Source organism: Pongo pygmaeus, chromosome 11, assembly GCF_028885625.2.
Source record: "Pongo pygmaeus isolate AG05252 chromosome 11, NHGRI_mPonPyg2-v2.0_pri, whole genome shotgun sequence".
Taxonomy (NCBI): domain Eukaryota; kingdom Metazoa; phylum Chordata; class Mammalia; order Primates; family Hominidae; genus Pongo; species Pongo pygmaeus.
Window position 1 is genome coordinate 135596295 of NC_072384.2, and position 18319 is coordinate 135614613.

Genomic DNA, 18319 nt, shown 5'->3' on the forward strand with positions numbered 1-18319 from the left:
ACTCTCTGCAGATTTGTCATCAGCTGAGACTCTCAACCATTGTTAAAACAGCTACTCAGATGGACAGAGCAACATAACTGCCCTTCTCTCTGCACCGTGGGAGAAGACACTTGTGTTTTGAGCTGCTGAAGGCAACAGAATCTTGTCTCCTTGGCATTGTGGTTTTTGGAGATTTGCCCCAAATCATGGTTAATGACAACATTGATGTTTCTTGAAACAACCGGAGAATAAGACATCCTCTAGACTTTATGCTAATTCCATCCACCCACACTAAACCGTGTGGTTTTCTTGGGGCCCCTGAAGACTGACGGGTCCACATTGGTGTCTGGTGGTGCCCACAGGAGAACAGTGCTTGACTGAAAGATCGTGCCCCCCTCTTCTCAGCAAGGCGGTCCTTGTCCAGAGACCTTGGGCCTCTGGAGAGGTTGATCAGGAGTTGGGGAGGTGGAAAGGGGCCAGCGGTCCTGTCCACTGAATCCATCAACTGGGACCTCCCGGACATGACAGTTTGAGCCAGATTCTCTCCTCCCTCCACTCCAGCACTGAGGGGCTAGCGGTGCCACATGTGCACCTGTCCCTGCCCAGGGTCCAGTTCTGGCGTCTCTGAGCCCCCTGTCAGGGCAGCTGGGTCCTCCCATACTTAGGCATGAGGTATGAGTTTACCCAATCATCCCCCTGTCCAGGGAGCCTGCCAGGCTCAGCTTCAGGACCACAAGGCTGTTAAGTAAAGACGCTGCCTAAGGAACCTGCCAGAAGGAAAGCTCCAGAGGGCTTGCAGGGCCCTTATCCAAAAATGCAAAAGTAATCAGTGCTGAAAGCCACAGTGACAGAGGGTGTTGTCAGCACAGCCTCTCTTTAAATAGAGAAAGGAGCACGGCAGCTTTTTGGAGTTGGGGCGAGGTGGCATCTGGAGTTATCCAGCAAAGATTTATTTTGTGCCTTGGGGGGCAGGAGCTGGGCAGCCTGGGGAGGGCTGGGCAGCAGTGAGGATGGCGAGGCTGAGGCCCTGGGCCACATGCAGGTCGTTTTCCTCAGGGTGGCTGGAGGGCGGATCTTCAGGCAGCTCCGTGGCCTCAGTAGCCCCCATGACCGAGTGTAGTGGAGTGAGCTGTGGGAGGAGTGTCACAAGGAGGAAGGCATTGTGGGCCCCTGGAGATCGATGCGTTCTTGCCGTGTGGCTCTGGGACTGGAGCCCCTGGAGATGGACGCATTCCTGCTGCGTGGCTCTGGGTCTGGGCAGCACCTGGAGATGGACACGTTCCTGCTGCGTGGCTCTGGGTCTGGGCAGCACCTGGAGATGGACGCGTTCCTGCCGTGTGGCTCTGGGTCTGGGCAGCATCTGGAGATGGATGTGTTCCTGCCGTGTAGCTCTGGGTCTGAAGTACCTGGAGATGGATGTGTTCCTGCCATGTGGGCTCTGGGTCTGGGCAGCACCTGGCAGGCTTTGGGGTAGGCCTTGCCCACAGCCTGGGAGGCTGGGGAGTTCCTGTGAAGGGAGCTGGGTCCTTCTGGGAAGCGCCCGGTGGGGCTTGTTGTCCCTGCCTTGGGCTTGTCTCAGGAAGGGCCCCGGGCAGAGTGAGGAGGCTGAGATGAGCCCCGGGGGTCGGTTTCTCGAAGCCCCCGTCAGAGCTGATGTTCGGGCCACACGTTCTCTTGGGGTGATCCGTTCTGTGTCACTGGACTCTCCCTCCCCTCATTTCCTTACTGGCCCAGTAGTAACTGCAGCCACTGGAGGCGGGTCCCCACTGAGGCAGTTCCCATCTGTCCTTTATGAAGGCCTGCGATGGACCCACCTGATGAAGGGGCCCAGCAGTGCCGGTGCCTGCCTAGAATTCAGGATGGAGATTCCGAGTACCCTGACCACGGCATAGGGGCTTGGGGTACAAAGGAAAGAAGAGGCACTAGGTTCTCAGAGATGCTGGTGCAGTGGCTTTTAGAATCAGAAAGAAAAAATGGGAAATACACACTCACGGTAGAGGAAATGGGAGAAGTTGCGAAGTCTGAAAAAGGCAGGGACATATACCATGAGGCCAGCCTCATTCGTAGTTTCACTTCCCCCAGGTTTTTTTCAGTGTCCTTTTATTTCTTTTAAGATGATGAGATTTTCAACTGTTCTGTCTTGACATGACTCTTTGGAGAACGAGTACTTTGAGAGATATTCTGAAGAGCTCTGAGCAACATGGTAGACCCATTTCAAAGGAGGGGGATGGACAGATGGCGGCGTCCTGCCTTCTCTGCTGAGAACGGGGCCGCCTTGTGATTCCTGTCCAGAAAATCAGCCTGGGTGCAGGTGGCTGTGCTGGAGCCGTGGTGGCACCTGCAGTCCTGCCTGTCTCTTCCCACCCTTTGTTTTTGTCTTTGGTTTCAGATCTTTTGTGTTTGTGCATATATTTTGTCACATTGTTGCGGCCTTTTTCGTAGCGTTCATTGATTCTTTTCATTTTGCCTGTGTGATTTTGCACATCGCTTGTACCCTTAGAAGGTCCGTGTCTACGTAGAGATCAACTATACAACCAGATTTTCTGTTACCTATTGGGCGATTTCCTTTCCTCCCTCCCTCTCCCCTCCACACCCTTCTATTGATCTGGAATTCATTTTGTCTTTGGGTATGAGTTGAAGCCCTGAAGGGGGGTGGTCTGTGCTCTGAACACCAGCCAGTTGTCCCAGCATCACAGGGAATGATTCTTTCCTTCTTGGGTGATTGTGATGCTCCTTTTAATTGCATGTTAAGTATTTATGTGGATGGAGGTCTGTTCTGGGCTGTCTGGTTCCTGCGGAGGATGAGTGGCCATGATTGAGGGAAGGTGTCCAGAAGGAAGTTCCCACTCCTTCTTTCACAGTCTGATGAGGTCCTGGATTCCTCTGAAGGCCCCGGGGCCCACTCCGTTATTCCTGCGGAGGAAGTCAGCCTGAGGGGGAGGGCGTCGTGGTGGCACCTGCAGTTCCGTCTGTCGCATCGACGTTGGCTAGTTCTGCTCTCAAAGGCGCCGGCTCTGTAGTGATGTCAGCGCCGTGTGACTTGAGGAGACCCCATTGCTGCGGTGTGTCTGGGGTTCATCTTCAGGGCGCAGCTGATAAGATGCTTCTGTTGCGCTCACAATGCCAGTCATTGCAGCAGAAGTAGTGGCAGGTGACGGGAGACTCCGTGTTGGGGTGAGAAAAGGCACAATAAGCTATTGTCACAGGCAGGGCTCCCTGTGAAGCAGACCATGACGCAGAGGCCACTGGGCAGGACGTTTAGGTTTGCTGGGGAGCACAGCAGCAGGGGAAGAGGACAGTGAGGCTGGGACGCAGCCTCCATGCAGCCTGTCGCTGACCCCACAGGAGCTCTGGCCTGGGCCAGACTGCTGAGTCAGCCTGATTCAGGAGTAGGGTGAGGGGCAGGCTTTGTTACCCTGCGTTGGTCACTGGCCTGGTCATTGGGTGCAGGCTGGCTCAGGAAGGGGACTGATGTGACCTCAAGAAGGGCTCTTCCAGTGAGACAGTTCTGGGTGGCCCTCGGTGAAGGTCCTTCCTCTGGCCACACTCCAGAGTTGGCTTCAGAAGGGGACCTGGGGGCCGCGTGGCAGCGTCCACCACCGTCCTCACCTGCCGTGGAAATGCACTGCAGAGCCCGTCTGTCCTCCAGGACGTGAAGCAGGCCTGAGTTCTGCGCTGGATAGGACTGAAGCTCACTCGTGTTTCCTTCTTGTTTTGCAGCGTCTCCCTTCTCTGCTGGACAGAAGGCCGTGTCCTGGGACTTCTCTGACGGCGGGACGCTGCGGCTGTACCAGGTAGGCAGTGCAGGCATGGTGTGAGTGGGTTGCCGTACCTGGACCCACTTTACCATGTCATGACCAAGGTGCCGGACTCATGGGGAGATGGCCCCAAACGTGTGCAGAGCAGCTGCAGGAGGGAGAACGCTTCTGGAAGCTTCTGGTGACACTTGACCTTTCTCAGGCACTGCAGGCCTGTCCCTCATGGTGCTCTCCTCCTGTCCTCGAAGCCCACAGTGTTGTCCCCAGTGTGGGAAGGTCATTTGTCATCCTGGCATCCAGAAGCCCAGCCCCGGCGCATTCCTAGAACAGCCCCGTGTTTCTCTTTTCAGCGAATCCCCTTTCTGTTGCCACCCGTGGAACGTTCTCACTCTTCCAAGAAGCCAGGCTAGCAGCTCATCCCCGCCCCAGCAGCCGCGGGACAGAGCCCAGGTTGGGTGGTGTGTGCGCAAAGGAGGGATTGTTCTCATGTCGCAGGACGAGATGGGGATGGACCCGCGGTTAGAGGTCACCCTCCCTGGGGCGTCAGGAGAGCATTTGTCCTTGAAACACGCTGGCAGAAAATGTTCCAAGGAAGCCTTGGCTGGTGTTCGTGAGGAAGAGCTGGATTAAATGGTGTTCTGATAAAATGTTCCTGGAGGTTTTCTTGGCTGTTCTTGGCTTTTATACTCCTGGTTGGCAATAGAAGGGACACCCTTCTTTGTAAAGTCGGTTGGATAGGATCACCTACCTCATAGGGCGGGCGCAGCCTCTACTTTTTTAAAAAGCAGCATACAAGTCTTTCCCCACCAAGTAGAAAGGATTGGATCTAAGTAAACATTTGGATGCTCAAGGCCAAAGGGGGAGTTGAGAAGCCACAGCTCACATTGGGATTCCTTTTTGGGCCACGTTGGAATTTTAAAAGCCCTTCTAAATAAAGCAGGCAGCTACTTGCACTGTTTCAGGTTTTTCTTTAAATACTGTAAACTGAGGATAGCTGATTGGATTTTGTTTCAACTTCTCCCCCCACCCTTTCTGTCCTGTCTCTTTGTTTTCCAGTATCTGCCTGTGTGCCTTAGGATGGAGAGAAGGTTTGAGATGTTCAGGAGGAGGCTCAGGGCTTTTCATAGTGACGTGAGGAATTCAGGGGTTCTCTGGTCCCAGGGTCAGTCCTCCGCCCACTGGGGCCTCAGCGACTTGAAACACTTCAGGCCGGGCAGAGGCCACCAGCAGGCCTTTCCTTATAAGTGCAGCCCCTGGCCCTGGAGGCTGTGGTCTCTTTGGGCTGCGGTGAACCCTCCTGAAAGGCATCCACATTCCTGGCATTCTTTCGGCCTGGCATTGGTCAAAAAGCGGGGGTTTCCAAAATCAAAGGCGAGCACTGCAGCATGGTTCTTGTCTGTAGATAAACTGGAGAGACACCAGAGGTTTGTGCGGCGTGGTTCTCTGTGGGCCCCCACATGGACTCGCCTCGCTGGACTTTGCATTCGGGGCATTGCCAGAGCAGGCCCCATCCTGAGCAAAGCAGGAGGAGGTTAATGGGGTCCCTCTCGGGCTCCAGCAGTTCCTTGGGCGGCACACATGTGGTTTGCTTTTTCTGACCCTGTGCCAGAGTTACTGGGGCAGCAAGACGTCTGGGAAGAGGAACGGGAGGGTGGGACGGGTGCTGCCATCCCACAGAGGTGCCCGCTTGTCTCCATGGCAGGCACACAGGCTTCTGGGAGCCTGGTGAGGGAGGTGCACCTAGACTTGCCCTGGATACAGTGGGCAGAGCATTGCATGTGCCTCTGGGTGGGGTGTAGGGGTGCTTGGGGGCGTGGGTCCCCACAGCAGTTAGAGACTATCCACACAGGCCACCGCACTTTGAGCTGATTTTCGTTTTGCCTTGTTTTCCCAGAGGCATACATGCAGTGTTTTTTTGGTGCCTCTGAATTGTCACAGTCTGATTTGCCTGGGGGTCAGTGAGAGACACGGCTGCCCAGGGTTTCCATTTCCAGGCCCTGAGTTTTGCCCATGGCAAATTTTGTGATTTGCATGTAGTTCCCGCCTCATGGGTTCAAGTTGTTAACCTGATCCTGCTCCCACAGTCATCACCGTCAGAGGTTCAGAGGTAGTTTATCCTGGTGCCTGGTGTCCTTCAGGACGAAGGAGGCAGCAGAAATGCTCCCTGACTCGGTTCTTAAGACCAGAATGACCGAGGAAACAGAGGCCTGCAGCAGGGCACAGCCGACTGCTCCTCCGGGGAGTGTCAGCCAGGGGGTGGAGCCGGTGCAGAGACCGAGGCCCCACAAGGCCTGCCCCTGTGGTTGTTCCCACTGTCCCACTGATGGCTGGGAAGGGTGAGCTCCAGCCCTCGGTGGCTTGAACATCCTCTGTAGTTGTGTCTGCTCAAGGCCTGGGAACACCCTGCCTGTTTCACAGATGAGAAGCTCATCTCAGAGTACTCAGAAACCCAGAATACTTCATTGAAGTTCAAGTTCAGAGGGTGATTAAGAAGAATTGGAGGACTGCGTGCGGTGGCTCATGCCTGTAATCCCAGCACTTTGGGAGGCCGAGGCGGGCGGATCACGAGATCAGGAGATCAAGACCATCCTGTCTAACACGGTGAAACCCTGTCTCTACTAAAAATACAAAAAAATTAGCCGGGCGTGGTGGTGGGCACCTGTATTCCCAGCTACTTGGGAGGCTGAGGCAGGAGAATCGCCTGAACCCAGGAGGCGGAGATTGCAGTGAGCTGAGATTGTACCACTGCACTCCAGCCTGGGCGACAGAGTGAGACTCCATCTCCAAAAAAAAAAAAGTCTCGGAGCCCAGCCTGCAATCCAGCTGCATTTGTGTGTGCCCTGAACCACTCCTCTGTTCCTTTAGCTTAGCTGGATGCCTGGGGGGGTACATGAACCACATGGGCTGGTACCACACCCCCTCTAGACTGGCCAATGGGAATAAATTGTGAGCTACAAACAGGCGACATAAAAATGAACAGGTAAACGTGATTTTTTTTCTTAGGATTGTAAATTCACACGACAGTTGAAGGTGCAGTGAAGAAATGGGTGGTAGCAGAGTCACCCACTCTCCACAGGGCGACTGGCCACACAGGCTCTGCCTGGGCACCTCCTGCCCGGACCATGTGGAAAGTCTTCAGGGGTCACGTCAGACTGAGGGTCTCCAAAGTTCCTGTCCCTTTGTGTGTTTGGTGAGCTTTTTGTTTGTTGGTTTTGGTTTCGAGGTGAAAGTCACATAACATCCAGCTTAACACTGCAGTGGGCATCGAGTACATTCTTTGTCCTGTGTCACCACCGCCTTTCTCTCATTTCAAAACTTCCTCATCACCCTGGAAGAGCACCCTGTACTCACTATGTCACCACTCCCATTGCCCCTGCCCCCGCTTCTGGCAACCACTAATTGGTTTACTTTTGAGGTTTGCATTGGGCTAAGTCCCCATGGCCTTCGATCTGTGACAGAGATCCTGGCTTTCATACATCCTTGGGACAGAGAAACTAAGGCCAGTGTCCTTAATAGCATGACCAGGTCTGCTTGGACTGTCCGTTGAGGTGACCTGCAGGCACTGATTCTGCACCTGCCAAGGCCTGACCTCCCCGTTATCAGCAGATAATCCAATAGAGGAGAAGGGCACTTGAGGCCATGCAGCGGCTGAACGGGAAGCTGTGCTCAGCGTCTCTCCAAGCCTCTGCATTCCGGTGACAACGTCCGCAGGGCCTCAGTGAATAAACCGCTGCAAATGCACGTTGGTGAGGCCATCAGCTGCCGAAGGGAAGCTGGGGAATCTGGACAGAGGAGAAAGAAAAGTGAGCCGCACTCCGGCAACACATTGGACTAAGAACGGCGCCTGCCTTCTTAAGAGGCTTGTTTTGTGGTGTCATGACTAGCCTGCCTTACACCTTTCTTAAAGCAAGCATGTTGTGAGTTCACAGGAGGGATTTTTAACATACTTGAGGCTTTGGGGACAAAAGATATCAGTCAAAGAAAGATTCCGCATTACTTATTTCAAGAGCCTTTGAATCTCTTGCTGAAATCTGCTCCCATTTTGAAGAACCTTCCCATCAAATCAGAAAAGCCCTGATTTTCCTGTCTCTGTGTCTGGAATTGTCCCCTGCCCTGTTGTTAGTTCATTCCTTAAAGTTGTCTGGGCAGACTGCAATTTCAGAAGGGCACCTGGTTACATTTCATTCTTGGGTCAGAAAAATACCTATGCAAAGAGCTTCTGACTAAGCATAGACAGATTTCAATTATTGGCACAATAGCATGTTACATAAATCAATTTCCTTGGGCCTCAGTTTCCTCCTTGGTAAAGATGGAACCTGGGTCTCCGAAGGTTCTCAGAGACTAAAAAGGAATCGAAGACACCCTCAGACTTGCTCAAGAAGAAAAGGGGGCAGCGTTATTGGAATGATCCAGAAAGAGAGCATAGTGAGTCTTCTCAAACTTTGAGAAATGAATTGGTCATCAAAAATTAGACTTTCCTCTCACCTGTGCAGCTGGCTCTGTCACCCGGCCTCTGCTACTCACCACCAGCACACACCTGGCCTGGGAGTGGCTGCCAGCCAATGTGCAGCAGCCCTTTGCAGGACCTGCCCTTGGGCCTCTTGAGTTTCTGAGCATCCAAGTCTCAGAAGCAGCTGGTTGGGCCAGCTCAAGCTCTGGGTCCACTGTGGATTGATTCACCTGTACCTGGTCTCCACCACTGATCCATCTGGAGAGGGGTGAGGCCACAGGGGTTTCCGGGCTGGGGGTGTGCCTGGGCCAGGCAACGACAGCCACTGGGACCCCCAGGCAATCGGGGAAGTGGCACTCACTCATCCTTAGCTGGGCTTCTCTGCAGGCTCCCTCCCTCCTTCCCTTCTTCCTTCCTTTCGGAACTCCCTGCAACCCTATCACGTTAAGCAAGTCCTGTAGTCTCTCTGGGCCTCACTTCTCTCACCTGCTTATGGAGGGCCCCCGAGCCTCAGCTGTGTGGCTTCACTGTTAACATGTTATTGATGTGACCAGGGGGGCCGCCCCTGTCCCTGACATTTCATTCATGCCGTTCTCCCATGCAGGTTGCTCTCCTGATCTCGGCCCCGCCCTTTGGTTCCAGGGGATATGAAGGTCAGAGGAGGGATTAGCATGATCCACTGGCCAGAGTCAATAACACGGGGCCCCTCCTTCGAAGAGGTCAGCAGGAGGCTTAGCCAGAAGGGGAAGCCTGGATCTTGGGGTCAGGCTCTGATGCTTTGTCTCTGAGCCGCTGACACGGAGGACGTCAAGCTGCGATGTTCATGTCCCCATTGGGTAAAGGTGGGTCCTGTAGTCCCACATGTGGTGTGCTCTGAATCTCCTTTCCATTCTGTTGGAGGGTCAGAGGGACTTGAAAGATCGCAGAGCCCAGCCTTGCATTTGGCAGAGGTGGAAGCAGAGACATAAAGGCCAGGGACTTGTCCCGGGTCCTACCCGCCATCTGGTGCCCCACACACTGGGGCCTGTCCCCACTGCCAGCAGCTTCTGTGTGGGTTCTGCCTTCTTCTGCACTGGTGGTGTCTCCCCATCGCCCCAGCTGCTCGTGGGCAGGCATCACCTTTTTCTGACCCCTTTCCTTCCCCCAGGCAGCTCTGGACTTTGCTCTCAGTAAACACAACTTGATTCTTTTCCTTCTTACCTTATCATTGCCCATAAATCCCATTTACACAGTGCCCACTTTTGTGTCTGAGCTGGGATGTACAACCTCGTCTCTGCCTCCAGTTTTTGAGAAATGAATTATAAACAGTGTTAGACAGAGGCTCTGGCTTGACTTGGGGCATCTGCTGCTCTTCCCGGCCTTGGTCTTCTGAAGGTAACTGTTATCAGTAACAGAACAGATGTGTTTATGCTGGGCTCCTTTGGCATGGCCCTTTGAGGGGGTCTGTGAAACCCCTGAAACTGCATGCAGAACTTTACAGATGGAGGTGGTTTTCTAAAGAGAGGGTCCAGAGACTTTGTCAGATTCCTCAGATGATTTGCACCCTCAAAAAACGTTAACAACCTCTGAGCTGGAGGAAGGCCTAAGACAAGCCTATCGCACTTGGAGATAAGATAAGCCCAGGCGGGACCTAATGGGGCCTGAATGTCTTGGCCGGAGTGCACAGCTGAAACGGAGATGACACTTGACAGAAACCAGTGTAAAACTCTCTCCTTCCCTTTATTTAGCTTTTATTTCTTGTGCTTTTCATTAAGTAGAGATATTCTTTGCCCGCTTACAGAACAGGGAAGACCTGGCTTCTGAAAATTATCTTTAGGTTTTTCATTGAATTTGGTCTTATTCTGAACAATACCTGAACGTCGAAGGTGCTGCCCTAGATAGGTTAATAGAAACCCACAGTCCAGGGCAAGAGGCAACATCCAGGGAGCCTGTGGACAGGTGACTGGAGAGATGAGTTCTCACGGACTGTTCGGGCTACTTGGTGTTCAGGCCTGGACATTTCAGTGCTGCATTTGAAGAGGAATTATGAATTGGCTCTCAAAGGAGGGTGAGGTGTTTTGTTTTTTGTTTTTGTTTTTGTTTTTTTTGACATGGAGTCTTACTCTGTTGCCCAGGCTGGAGTGCAGTGGTGCAATCTCAGTTCACTGCAACCTCCGCCTCCCGGGTTCAAGTGATTCTTCTGCCTCAGACTCCAGAGTAGCTGGGATTACAGGTGTGTGCCACCACACCTGGCTAATTTTTGTATTTTTAGCAGAGACAGGGTTTCACCACGTTGGCCAGGCTGATCTCAAACTCCTGACCTCAGGTGACCCGCCTGCCTCGGCCTCCCCAGAGTGCTGGGATTACAGGTGTTAGCCACCACACTGGACTGGAGAGTACATTTTTAAATGATGCAATTCTGGGGCCATCGTCAGATTTGGTGAAGAAGAAGCTGTGGGAGAGAACTGTTAGTATACAGGGTTTGAAGAACTCTCCTGCAAGCTTATTTTATATTTAAATCGTGCACAGTGGTTTATAGTTTGCCAAGCTCTCTTGGGTTTGTTATGTTGTGTAATCTTCTCAAGGACAGGTGGGTTGAGCCAAGTGTTCATTAGCAGCCTCGTTTTACAGGTGAGGAAACTTGTGCCTCAGAGAAGCTGAAGTCATCAAACCAAGGTCAAGTCGGATGCGGTGGCTCATGCCTGTAATCCAAGGGAGGCTGAGGCGGGCGGATCACTTCAGTCCAGGAGTTCAAGGCCAGCCTGGGCAACATAGCAAAACCTGGTCTCTATAAAAAATACAAAAAAATAGCCACTCGTGCCGGTGACACTTGTATCCCCAACTACTCAGGAGGCTGAGATGGGAGGATTGATTGAGCCCAGGAGGTCAAGGCTGCAGTGAGCTGTGATCACGCCACTGCACTGCAGCCTTCATGACAGAGCGAGACCCTGTCTCAAAAACAAAACAAGTAAAACAAAAAGGGTCAGGCATTTGGCAGAGATGGACCCCAATAGAATCTTCTGAACCCAGTGCCGTGACATAGGGTCCCTAGAGCAGATGGGCTGGGTTCAGATGACGGAAGGCCACACAAGATTCTAGAATTGTCAGCAGAGGGAGGAGTTGCCTGACAGTAGCAGATTCCAAGGAGGGCCCGGATGAACCTCCAACGGGAATGCTGATTCCGTTCTGCCTTTGATCTCTTGATTTCAAAAGAACTTGAAGTAACTTGAACCTGGCTGCCATCTGCCCAGGCATAGATGTGTGCCAGGAGGCAGGTCTGCATCTAAGTTGCTATGAAATAGTTTGCCCAACTAGGATGCTACGTTTCTTTAGAAAATCTTCAAGCTATCACACGTGAATAGGCTTCTGATCGAATAAGCCCAGGGCTTCGGTGGATGGGTCGTGGCTGGCAGCAGGGCCAGCATGGCCCTGTCCTTTCAGTCCTCTGTGGCAGGGACCCAGGAAACAGTACCCAAGGGCTGGAACCAGCGTGACCAAGGAGAGCTCTCCCCTGGCCAGGGCCTGGCACTGAAACACCAGATTCTAGGGTGGACTTAGATCCTACAAACCCAGGCCACGGAGGCCAGGGTACCAATGTTTTCATTTGACAGGAAAAAAGGGGATACTTTGGAGGTGCAGATAATGCATCCTCACTGTGCAGGTCAGGGACATGAGAGCAGAATGAGGGTCATTCGAAGGATGGAGTGTCCGTTTACTGTTATCTGCTGAGAAGCAGACCCTGTTTTCTTCCCATTTTGCCAGCACCTGTGTGTAGCCTGGACTCCGGAACTAAACTCTCTGGTCTGGTGGGTGGAGGGGGTCAAATCTTGGTGAGAAACAGTTGCATGGCTCTGCTCACTGACCTCTGTTGGGCCTCAGTTTGCTCCTCTGTAAAATGGGAGTGAGAAGTCGCAGTTATGGGCATGTGACGCCTTCCCAGTCACGCTCCTATGCAGGGAGATGTGGCTCTGGCATACAGAAGCTGAACTCACAGTGATGGTGACAGACGCTAGAGGCTAGGGGGATTGGAGTGTCTACATCCAGTTGGCTCCAGGGATGGCCCCACCCCTGTCCTCACCTCGGTGTGATTTTAGGGGCCACAGTCTGTTCCTGTTTTCTCTTAGCTGGTTTGAGTTGGGTTTTTAGAGTCCTAAAACCCACCCAAGATGGCCCTAGGTACCTGCCCTCTGTGGGGTGCATTGCTCCAGTGGGACTGCAGGCTTTGGGGCTCCCCGTTAGCACCCCAACAGCTCCCAGCTCCTGGCCGTCACTTGGTGAAGTTTGCCACGGCTTCCCCTGTTGGTGGCGTTTTTCCTGTGCCTGACTGACTAGGTACCTTCCTAACTCCTAACTAAACATAGGTTTTCTTTTTCTATGCTTTAGTAGTTATTGCTCATAACAAAAATATGCTCTCGGTGTCACAGTTACTTTTAATAAATGTATCTTTCCAGACTGTTCTCTGTGCATGTGCATAATCTTTTAGCCTCAGATGCGTTCCTCATGGGCACCTTCTTAAGGTGTCATTGCCTGTAGTCGCCTCGGTGGCACTGGACCTCTTTAGAGTGGCTTTGCTTTTTTACAGGGTTTCATTATTTTTTAAAAAACTTTTATTGAAATGAAGTTCACATAACATATAATTTACCATTTTGAAATGTCAGAATTCTGTGCTGTATAGAATATTCCCAAAGTTGTGCAACCACCACGTCTATCAATTTCCGGAACATTTTTTCAACCCTAAAGGGCACCCATAAGCAGTCGCTGCCCGTCCTTCCCACCCCTGACAACCACTGCTCTGCTTTCAGTTTCTATGGATTCCTATGGATTTGTGTATTCTGGACATGACTTATAAATGGAACCATACAATAGGTGGCCTTTGGTGACTGTCTTCTTTTCACGGCAGAGTGTTTCCAGGGTTCATCCACGTGGCAGCATGTGTCAGAATCCCATTCCTTTTTATGGCTGCATAATATTCCATTGTATGGCTATGTCACATTTTGTTTACACTTTCATTCGTTGATGGACATTTGGGTCGTTGCCCCGTTCTGGCTGTTGTGACTGGTGCTCTAGGATTCATGTATTTGATGGTCTAATTCTATTCTAAGAGCTGTCTTCTCCCATTTCCAAGTTCTTGGAGAGATCCCTGGCTTTTGATTCCTTCTTCTCCACCCCATGCCTATCCCCAGGATTTTATGAATCTCCCAGGAGCTAGGGCTTGGTATGTTGTTGAACTCACTGTTGGTGTGGACCAGCAAGGGTCGCTGTCACATAAAGGCCTGTGTTAGGTGCCATCCGCCTGCAGATCCCCCCTGGGTGTTAACACAGGACTGCTAGGAAGCGAGGAAGCGCTGCTTGTGGAGAGCAGGATAGTCAACAATAGACTTAGGCCAGGTGTTTGCCCAGGTGTCACACAGGAGGCTTGTTGTGGAAAAGCAGCTTCCTGGGCGTGCCCTGTGCTGGCCATGTCTGTCTGTCTGTCTGTCTCTCCCTCCCAGCCCTGCTGTGCTGTTGGCCCGGGGAGTGGTCTGAATTGGCTGCACCCCAGGGGGCTCCCCTGACTTCTGGCTTGCGGTGGAGAGGGAGGTGTCAGGGGAGCCCCTCGCCTGGGGCTGAAGCCGGCTCCCCTGACTGGGGGTCCCTGTCTCCCCCAGGTTCCAGTAGAGGCTTCCCCCTTCCCCACTTCCCTGGCGTCACTTCCCCCAGGGGTCCCTTCACTGTTGTAAATTGTCCCTTTCCTGTTGGGACCTTGAGTGATGTCTCAGCCCTGCTGAGTGAAGATCTCCAAGGCAGGCCCAGAACCTGCATTTTAGCAACTCTTCCCCAGTACCTTGAGCCCCTGAAAGCTGCTGAACCCCCGCCTCCACCACCCTCCTTAGTTGTTGATCTCGGCTTCCCTGTGTCTAGGCTACAGGCTGGCCTCTCTTGTGCTTCTGCCTTTCAGAGCTTCAAAGGAAGCACATGTTTGCTGAACCCTCCCAGGGATCCAGGCTTTGCAGGTTTCACACACATCTTACAAAATGCAGTGGGGGCAGAACGAGAGGAGAGCCAGAGCATGCTGGCTTTGGGAGGGGTGGCCCATTGTAAACAAGCCAGCGCTGGCCATCCCAGGTTCCCAGGCAGGCTGGCTTGGTGGGGGCTACACACAGCCAAGCACTCTTAGCTCTTGCAGTTGGAATCCCGCTGTTGCGTGCCCGCCTGTGTTCCTGGCTGTGGGAGGCACCAGGGGGAGGTTTTGATCCCTGGGGGAGTAGGAAGCCGGCCCAGCCCCTGCAGCTGTCTGGCCCCAGCCACTAATCCTGGGCAGGAGCCACCTGTCCTGGCATGGTGCTGGGCTGGCTGGAGCGGAGTGACCTGAGAATGGGGCCTGCTTTGTACCAAGAGCACAGGCCGGCCACGGCTTTTCTGACCTAGCGAACAGGATGGAAAAAGGACAGCAGGTGGGAGATGGGAGTCAGCCTTGGTCTCCTTTGTCTTCGCGGGCTTTGTTCCGCGAGGCTTTTTTCTTTCCTGCCCTTTTCCTTTGGGCTGGGCGTGGGTGTGTTTAGAAAATCTCAGAGCGGCCACTTGCTGCCTGGGGGGTATCATACGCATCGTGGGTTTGGTCAAGAGTGGATCCATCAGAAATCTGTGGGGTAGCATTTTTTAGGAAACGAAGCATAGTGCCTTTTATTCCTAATGGATTTTTAGCTGTGATACAAAAGCATTCCCAGAAGGAAGCCAGCGGATGAAGGTCCCGATGGTGCTGGGCTGGCTGCAGTTGGGACCGCAGGACTCTCAGAAGCAGAGGGCCTGTGCTCTCAGGGGCCTGTGGTCTCAGGAGTCTGTGGACTCAGGGGACCCCGTCGCTCTGCTTTGCCAGGGGCTGCCCAGCCTAGATTGCTGCTGGGCCAGCACCCCGCGGGCTCTCAGATGAGACTGGCAAGGCCAAGGGTATGAGGCCTGTTCCCAAATGGAAGCGTCCGTCTGTACTGCTGCACGGCTGCCAAGACCCTCCAGCTCTGACCCTCCATCTGGGTTTTGCCTGGGGATTCAAAGAGCGGCTGGGTTAGGGGAGATAAAGGGAGGGGGACTAGGGCAGGACCTCAGTGACAGCAGCAACATGGCTGATGCACCTGGTGTTTAGTGATGAAGATTGGGGGTGCCACGCTGCATCTGTGTGTCCTTAGACAAGTTCATTCCCCAAATCCATTCCATTTCCTCTGCTCATCGGACCTGCTTCAGAGACTTAAACGAGCTGACGGAACATTTAGCACAGGGCCTGGCCACGGGTAAAGGGTGTCATCTTCCCCCGGTCAGAATGGAAATGAATTCCATTTCCTAGGGTCGGGTGAGTCCACACCTGTGAAATCAAGTAGAGGAGGGGGAGGGGAGGCAGTTGAGGGGGAGAGTCCAGGTGAGACAGGTGAGTCCCTGCAGGAAGGCGGGGGCAGGGGGCACAGAGGGGAGCTGGTCAGAGATGGAGAGACGGCAGGTGGGGTCCAGAGCAGCTCCTCCCTGCTTCCTGCAGGTTGCAGTGGAGACCAAAGGCCTGAAAAGCCCCAGTTACTGACTTTCTGATCCTTTACCACAGGGCTTCTCACCTGGGGCGACCTTGCCTCTCTCAGCCCCCCAGGGACATTTGGCAATGTCTGGAGATTTGTGGTTGTCACCACGCAGGGAGGAGGGAGGAGGTTCCAACCGGCATGGAGTGGGTAGAGCCTGAGGACGCTGCTGCAGGTCGTACAGTGCCCAGGACAGCCCACAGCGAAGATGGATCCGGCCCCAAATGTCAGCAGTGATAAGGTGGAGAAATGGTTTTCCAGACAGTCTGCTGGTTCACCTAGAGAATTGATTGACTGGTTTTGGAGGAAGGAGGAATTTAGGATGAGGGATTTCTGGGCCTGCCACTTGCTAAGTGGGGAAGAAGAGGCCAGGCGTGCAGTGCTTGAGAGGCTGTGGCCATCCTGAGCCCGTGGGGGCAGCTGTGGGTAGTGCTGAGGAGGCAGGATAGAGACAAGGTTTGGGCATCAGCAGAGATGCCCCTAGCCATTCCCAGGGTGGACTCAGGCATCTGAGGAGAATGCGCCAGCAAGGAGACCAGCAGAGCAGAGATGGACACTGGAGAGGTTGGACGTCAAGGCAGGCAGGTGAGGAGACCCTCTGAAGGAGGCCAAGAAGGACCAGGCGTGGGGGGTGGAGGATGCCCCGTGAGCTGCACCCCCGCGGGAAAGGGAGAGTCGCAGCTGGGTGGCTCGGAGGTTTCAGAGCTGTCAGGAAAGCTGCCCTGGGACTTGGCCGTCTGTGTGGCCTTCCTCTCCAGCCTGGGTGGGAACAGTGTCGTGAGCCATTAGGTGGGAGCTGGTGCCCGGGGAGGTGTGGCACAGCTTGAGGGGCCACGGCAGGATGTGTATAAGCTGAAAGGAAGGAGGCCTGTTTGCCACCCTCACCTCCCAGCTCAGCCAGCCTGAAGCCCTGGGCTGGGACAGCCCCTTGGTGGGAGGGAGGCCCTTTGATGCAGCCGGGGCTGTGTGGTCGCCTGGCATGAGATCTGGGCTGCAGCCTCCCTGCAGGGCACCAGGAGGGCCGGAGAGAAAACGCCAGGAAGAACCAGCCGAGGCCTGCTCAGGAACCGTGGCGAAATAAAGCAGGAGGCAGAGAACGCTTGAGGTGCTATCTCTTGTACCGCTTCTCCTTGTAGGTGGTTATTTTCTCCTGATTCTCTTTTTGGTACCCTCTGTGTAGAATAATGCTCCTTAGGTACTTTCTAGTTGGAGACAAGAAAGAAGCTTCTCCAAGCTCCCCTTGGTTCTGGCGGTGTCCTCTGGCTCTGGATCACTCTTGGTGCCCTTTCCAAGCATCTCTCCCTATGTCGCTGTAAAAACTCCAAGGCAAACAAGCTGTGAATTATCAAAAGGCCACTGGCCTCTGGTGAACTCATTCTCCTGCTGGGAAACCTGTTGGGTAGGTTTTGTTCTATTTTATCTCCACCTGGTATGGGTTTGTAGCAGAGGCCCTATTGAAAAACGGGGTGATTCACACACTTTGCTCATTTATGCTTTGCTTTAGAAAGGAAAGCAATGGGAGCAGCTGGCTGCTGCCTGCCTGTTTTTTGTCTGACTGTCCTGTAAGCTCTAGCATACTAGCACAACACCGGGGTTCCAGCTGGCTTACAGGGGCTGGGCTGACATTTGCCCAAGGGACAGGTGGAGGGACAGCTTGTGTTCTCTGGGATTGTCTAGAAATCAGCTGATTTGCATAAGAATGTTTCCCCATAGCTGAGAGCTTAATGTTCATCACTGATCCATTGGTGAGTTTATTGAAATAGAAATGGTTCCGGGTAGAATATACTTGCCTCCTTACCACCTGAAGCACTATTACTTGGGATAACCAGGCTTCCCAGAGTGCTGTCTGGGCCCTCCTGCTGCCCAGCTACCGTCTGAGCTCTGCAGGTGCCATCCGGCCTGCAGTGTGTGTCTGTCTGCCGTGGGCCTCCACTCTGCAAAGGCAGTTGTCCCCTCCACTTCCAAGGAACAAAACTCAGAGGCTCACTCCAGTATGGCGGGATGGTTGAAAGGACCAAAGTGTCACTGAATGAGCCAGAGATAAGAGGATCTTAAAGGAGAGTTTGGGAGAGGGGCCGTGGTGTGGTGTGCCTGGGACCCTGGAGGACGGAGCTCCTAGGTCATTACGTCTAAGAGTGCTTTGGGGATTCACCTCCTTCCGTTGGCCTCCATTATTTCTCGGCTTCTCTGTTGTGTTTCTTCTCTCTCTCCTTGGCCTCTCTCTGCATCTGTGTCTGCTCTTTGCTAGCCGGCCTGCCTTTGATGGTAACTGCTCTCTGGGGTCTTGCCCTTGACCCTTGCCTCCTTCCCATATCCTTGATCTCATCCTCTCTCTGCGGATCTCTCCCCAAATGTCTATTCCAGATCTAATCAAGATTTACCTCTCACTGCCAGAGCCATGTGTTTGCTCCTCCTGGGGGTACCCCACATTGGCATGTCCAGGAGAAAACCCTCTACCTTCTGTTTTCTCCATGCTGCCCACATTCAGCCTATTTTGGGGATCCCAGCTAATAGCGTCTTTGTGGTTTTCGCTCACCACCTCCATGTCACCCCCAGGACCTGCCTCTTGCTCCTGGGAAAGTGTGTTAGTCTCGCCTCTCCTCAAACCTTCCCTG

General features: G+C 53.4%; 1 protein-coding gene across 2 annotated transcripts in view; it reads left to right on the plus strand.

Moving 5' to 3' along the window:
* Positions 1-18319, plus strand: part of SH3BP4 (SH3 domain binding protein 4) — a 103582-nt gene that overhangs the window by 39804 nt on the left and 45459 nt on the right. For both annotated transcript variants that reach the window (XM_054478159.2, XM_054478165.2), the window contains exon 2: positions 3700-3773. The gene's annotated coding sequence lies outside the window, so the exon portion shown is untranslated. The remainder of the gene's footprint in view (positions 1-3699; positions 3774-18319) is intronic.